Consider the following 6,678-nt stretch of genomic DNA (forward strand, 5'->3'; position numbering starts at 1 on the left):
TCATTGAATTTGTGTCATATCTTTTTCTTCTGCTGTTTTTTAAAAATATATTTAATGTAACATTTTTATTTCCCTGATAAAATTAAACTACTTAATAAATGGAATTAATTGTGTTAAATACATTTTTGTAAGTTCTGTCTTACTCAAGTTATTAGAATCTATTTCTCATTAATACAAAATGAAATTTAGTTTTCACAGAAATTTTAATTTTAACTTTAATTGTAAGTTTATTCTTTAGAGATTTTAGTCCTTACCCTTTGAGACCCATGCAGTTTTGCTTCTCCATGCTCAGCAGTGAGATGCTCAGCCCTTTGGGATTTTGGGGTCATTTCTCTATGCCTTACTCAGGTAATTGTTACAGAGCTCTTCAGTTATTCACATGAGTCTGAGCTGGTCCTTCCCTTCAACAGCAAGTTCCCTATGACACAATTTTTTTATTTCATGGATTCGATTTCATACTACATCATGGTCTCCAGGTTCTGCTGAATCTCTCCCTTTGTGACTTATTTATTCTTCCATCAGTGCCACCACTGGAGTCATAGCTCCCCTCAGTTCTTTCTGAGCTCTCACCAGAAACACATCTGAGGTCTACAAATCTATGGAGAGACTCTTCCAGGTAAAGTTTTACTACAAATTCATTGCTATGCAACCCTATGCCAGATTTCCAAGACTAAATTTTCATTAGAGAAGACTGCTTATCTTTCTTTAGTTGAGGGGCTGGTGGATTCAAACCACCGACCTTTTGGTTAAGAGCTCAATTTATTATATCATTGTTAAGATTCCTTAAACTTCTACTATGAGGCACCTTAAACGGGTCCACTGTATAACCATTACCTAATTAAAAAACTATGTCCTTAATTTAGGTTTCTGAGAGAGTACTACCTCATTCCTAGTAGTAAATTCCATTCTAGTACCAAATTCTATCTTAATTATCCAGTAATGGTATAATAAGATAATACAAATAATGCCTAAAAGAAAAAGAAATTTAGTCACATTTTAGGTGGCTAAAATTTTGAAAACAGAGAACTTTCTATAGATAAAATCTTTCTCTCACTGTCAACTCTGGAGGAGGGTCCTTATTGTCTTTTAACATCTGTAGGCCTCGCATTCCTGGAAGATGAACACGTGACTTGCCATCAGTTTTGCCCTGGGCCTATGAGGTTCATAGTGCAGAAACGTCAGATCCAAACAAGATGCTCCCTTCATGGAACTTCTTTCTTGGTGGTTTCCAAGTCTAGGCACATTAAAATGAAGAAAAATAAAAAGTCATTGCTGTGGACTCAGAATTGACTCATAGCTGACCTTTCAGCAGATTTTCAGAGAGTGTAAATTGAATGGGAGGTGACTGATTGCCTCTCTTTCTCTTGAATATCTTTGGCAGCACCCACTCATAATCCACTAGGCTACCAGAGCTCTTTTGACAAATTATAACTCATCAAAAATGAAATGAAAAACGAATATCCCAGGCATTCATGAGCTGAAATGCACTGGGATTGGTCATTTTGACAGACTAGTATGTAAATTTTCCTTTTTTGGGCATGACAATTTGAAAAAGAATTGTACCACATCCATCATCTATAAGAACATTTAAAGATCTACACTGAAGACCATTTCCAGTTATAAGATCATATAGGCTCACCTATAAGGAAGATTAGCCTATGTAACTATTTTTAAAATTTAAATATCAATCATCAATTTTAAGATAAACAAATTGGAAATTTTTATTCACTTCTGTAACCCAAAGTTGATCAAATATGCAATAATGATTCACTGATAAGTTCAAGTGATTAGAATGAACAACAGAAACTGTGAGCTTGATATAGTTTGACACAGGATCTGGCAGAGAGTCATTCTGTTGTTCTTGGTATTACTATGAGTCAGAGCCAAATCAACAGAACCTAAGAATAGCAGCATATACTTATCTTGATCCATATTCTTTGTATTTGCATGAGCATTAGAAAGACTATCTGGGATAAACTCATGAACTTTTTTTTAGACTAAATAACTATCTTTAATAGTTCTTTCAAGATTGATCTGCTAACACTGAATTATTCCTGTTTTATTCATATGAGACTCTCATTTTCTTTTATATTCAAAAGAGATTTGTTGCTTAATAAAAGGTTTCTGGCTCAGAATTATTTTAAAACTTTAAATATGTCATCAAACTGCCTTTCCAGCACTTATTATTTTGGAAGTAAAGACAGGTTTTGATATAATAAAAGCCTCCTTTATATAAAGAATCATTATTCTCTCATTGCTTTCATAACTTTGTTTTTTACTTTCAAAAATTTGATCATGATGCATTTGAATGTAGATTGCTCATTTTTTCCTGTTGGGAGTTTTAAATACTAAAATGTATAAAATATTTTCTCATGATATTTGGGTATTTTAACTTACACTTTCTTTAAAGGGTTTTTCTGCTCCTTCCATTATCTCCTGACGTGTATGTTGGTGCACTTTATACTGCCACACATTTCTCTTAGGCTGTTATTTTTTCTTTTTTTGTCATCCCTCTTTGGATTGCACAATCACTATCTTTTGATTAATGGATTCTTCTGCAAATCTTAATCTACTATTGACCTCTGTTGTTGTTGTGTACTGTAGAGTTGGAACCAACTGATAGCTGACTCTCCAGTTGGTTTTCAGACTTCCCATCCTTTTCCTAAGGAGACCACTGGTAATCTCAAACCATGTGCGTTCAGCATTGCAACACAATTTCTTGCTAGGAGGCCACCAGAGTTCTTATAGTGAATTATTCCTTTTGGTTAGTGAACTTTCAACTCCAAAAGTTTTATTTAGTTCTTTTTAATATATTTTACATTTTGAAATATCTTTTAATTAATTTTAATAAAAATTTACAGAGAGTTAGGGTTTCCAGTCATTCATTGTTGCACTTTTCTCCTTATCCAACCCCTTGCCAGCAATTAAATTTTCTCCTTGAAAAGAAAAAGAAAACCTTTTTCATTGTTATGAAATCCTCCCCCACCCCCACCCCTCGCCAAGTCCACTCCACTATGCAGCCTTCACTCCGGACTTCTGTAATGACAGAATACCCATTCATATGTCTCTTTGAAACAGTTCTCTTCCTCATCTGTTTCAATGCTATATACATTATTCTTCCCCATTTTAAAATAATTTTACATTTTAATTGATAGTTTGTTTGATAAGGCATTGTCATCATACCTGTCTTTTATGATTTAAATATGACTTCTTTAAATTCATGTCCTTGATTGCAAGAGTTGCTTTGAAGCTTGTATTCTAAATGCATATTTATAGAATACCTTAAAGGGGGTTTATATTGCCTGCTTTTCCCTTCTCTGTGTATGGCTCATATTCTCATGCATCTTAGTGTGGTATTCCTATATATGACAGAGATAGATAGATAGATAGATAGATAGATAGATAGATAGATAGATGATAGATAGATAATCTGTATCTCTCCCTCTCTTTGAACTTTCTTTTTCTCTTCCTTTATCTATTCTTCTTTCTCTTTCTATGTGGTTTTAGATGTCATTGAGTTAACAATGACCCATATGAATCTTGCCCTGTTCTACACCATTCTAACCATTTCTTATATATTTGAGTCCACTGCTACAGTTATTATGTAAATCCACATTGTTTGGAGTCTTCATTTCTTTCTTTGACCCTCAACGTTTATCAGTGTTATGTTCTTTTACATGTAATGACCCCTCCTGATAATATATGCAAAGTATATAAGACAAAATCCCACCATCTTTGCCTCTCAAGAGCACCCTGTTTAAACTTTCTACAAGACAGACTTGTTTGTCCTTTGGACAGTGCATGAGGAATGAGTACTCTTCTCTGACACCACAAATCAAAGACGTCCACTCATCTCTCATCCTTATTCGCTGTTCAACATTCATATGCATAGGAAGTAATTGAAAAGATCATGGATTAGAACAGATTTAACTTAATCTTGTAACCAATTTTTTTTACTCTTCATCAGTTTGTAGAGGTTCTTGACAGCAGATTTTCCCAACTGTACACATCTTTTGATTTCTATTATTCTGGATGTTTACTATGGATTCAAGTAAATTAAAACCATTGAAAATGTCAATCTTTTCTCTAGTCATCATGACATTTCCTATTGGTCCAGTGATGAAGATGTTTGTTTACCTGAAGTAGAGTAATCCTTATTGAAGCCTATAGTCTTTGAAATCATGCAGTATGCATTTCAAGCATATTTTTGTGAAAGCAATATTGTGTTAATAGAATAATGCATGTGGTTGATTAATCTTTCTCCAATCCGTATGCTACATACTTCTTCTTAAGTCCATCTTCTTGAATCATTTTCTCAGAATACAAAATAAATAGATATGAAGAAAGGATATAACCCTAATGTACTTATATCCAGATTTTAAATTATGTCATGTTCCCTTGTTCTGTTTGTATAATAGCTCCTTGTTTTAGGTATAGGTTTTGCATAAACACTTGCTTTGGACATGTTACAGGGAGTAACCAATCTTTGGAGAGAGATGTTATACTTTGGAGGGTGGAGAGACAGCACAGGAGACAAAGACCCTCAATGAGATGGATTGATTAAGTAACTGAATCAATATGGGAGTAGATGTGTCAAATAAGATTGGCACAGGACAGAGTAGGGTTTAGGGCTGTTGTACGCAGGATCACTATGAGTCGCAGGCAACTCAACAACACATAACAACAGCAGCCACAACATGTTCCCTTGTTTTCCTTGGATAATAGATTCTTGCTTTAGGTATAGGGTTTGAATGAGCACAGTTAAGTGTCCTGACATACCCATTCTTCTCAATGTTAACCACCATTTGTTATGATCCATCGAGTCAAAGGTTTTGCATAGTCAATAAAACACAAATTTCAGCCAAAATCCATTAGACCTCAGCAGCAATACCCCTCTTTCCAAGACCTCTTATGAATCCAGCTTGAATTTCTGACAGTTCTTTGTTGATACTTTTCTAGTTGTTTTAAGATTATCTACAGCAAGATTTTATCTGCATATGATATTAATGATATTGTTTAATAATTTCCACCTAGCTTAGATCAATGTTTTGGGGAGTAGGTACAAGTATGGAATTCTTCCAGTCCTAATTGATCAGGAAACTGTCTTCCAAATTTTTTTTGGCATAGACAAGTGTACATTTCCAAGGCTATATCTTTTTCTTAAAAGATGATAATTGGTATTCTATTAATACCTAGTGCCTATTTTTTTAAAAATGTCTTCAGTGCATCTTGAAGTTCATCCCTAATTACAATTGCTCTTGATTATGTGCTGCTTCATGAAATGTTTCAGTGTCAACCTATTATTTTTTGGCAAAGTGACTCTGTGTACTCCTTCCATTTTTTCCCTCCTCATGATTTCACCAATCAAGGTATTGCCCATAAAATTAAGTATTCAGTATTGTAACTTGAGTCAGGAATTTGTTTTGCAGTTCTTTCAGGTTGAGAAATGTACAACGTGTTCTTTCTCTTTGATTTTTCTAATTACAGCTCTTTGCTTTCAGGCTGCCCTTTGAACTCTTATATTCTCCTATACATGCATAATGGAACCTTATTGTTCCATTATCTATTTGTTCTAGTATCTCTCTCTCTCTCTCCCGATCTATATATATATCTATTATGAAATTTTATTGATAACTTAATATCACAACTCTAGATACATATCTATTACCCTTCCTAACATCTTGTTATTATTTCTTTCTTTCATCATTTTTTTACTAATAATGTCTTTAATTTTTTTCATTTCACTCTATTTACCTATAGTGTGTAGTTTTTATGTTGTTCCTCCACCAGTATAAAATTAAGCATACGTACGGTTTCCTAGACTAACATTATGAGTAACATTTTTACCAAGCTTTTTTTTATTTACCTCATACCTTGAGCTCTGTTAAGTTTTGGCTGCACAGTACGATTTTTCCTAATCCAATTTTCAGAATCCATTCATCCATATCTCGTTCTGTGAGTAGATTCATGCTATGGTCTTTTCAATTACCTCTATTCATCTGAAAGTTGGACAATGAATAAAGATAAGAGAAGAATTGATGCTTTTGAGTTGTGCTGCTAGAGAGAAGTTGAGAAGAGTTCTGAATATCACATAGACTTTCAAAAGAATAAACTATCTGCCTTTGAGGAATTGCAACCAGCATGTTCCCTAAATGCAAAGATAGTCTAACTTTGTCTCACATATCTTGGGTACATTGTTAGAAGAGGATAGTCCTTAGAAAAATACATCAAGCTAGGAAAGGTGAAGGTTAGGGGAAGAGAGGATGATTCCCTATGAGATGGATTGGCAACAGAATAACAGTGCCCTTATAGGATGGTATTCACATCTAGGAAGATATTAGGCTTTGAATCCGTTAGAGAAAGCTGGATATTCTCCTCTTGCATGATTCACAGATATGGACACCCAAAAGAGGGTCAATTATTAGTTGCTTCTAACTCTAGGCAATGGGTTTTTGTTTCACCCTAAACAAAATTCCTTGTGGGAAAACTGTGAAGCTGACTGGATAGAACCAATGGATTGCGGATAGGGACAGACAATATTGTGGTTCAGTTGGAATGTCATTCTTGCTCTGTCATCAAGGGGTTGGGAAAATGTTGTAGTGTCTGGTGGGTTTTGTTGTTGGGTTTTGTTTGGGTTTTTTTGGGGTTTTTTTGGTTTTTTTTTGTTTGGGTTTTGGG

This window comes from Elephantulus edwardii, unplaced genomic scaffold, assembly GCF_000299155.1.
Source record: "Elephantulus edwardii isolate Elephantulus edwardi_28Jun2011 unplaced genomic scaffold, EleEdw1.0 scaffold00313, whole genome shotgun sequence".
Taxonomy (NCBI): Eukaryota; Metazoa; Chordata; class Mammalia; order Macroscelidea; family Macroscelididae; genus Elephantulus; species Elephantulus edwardii.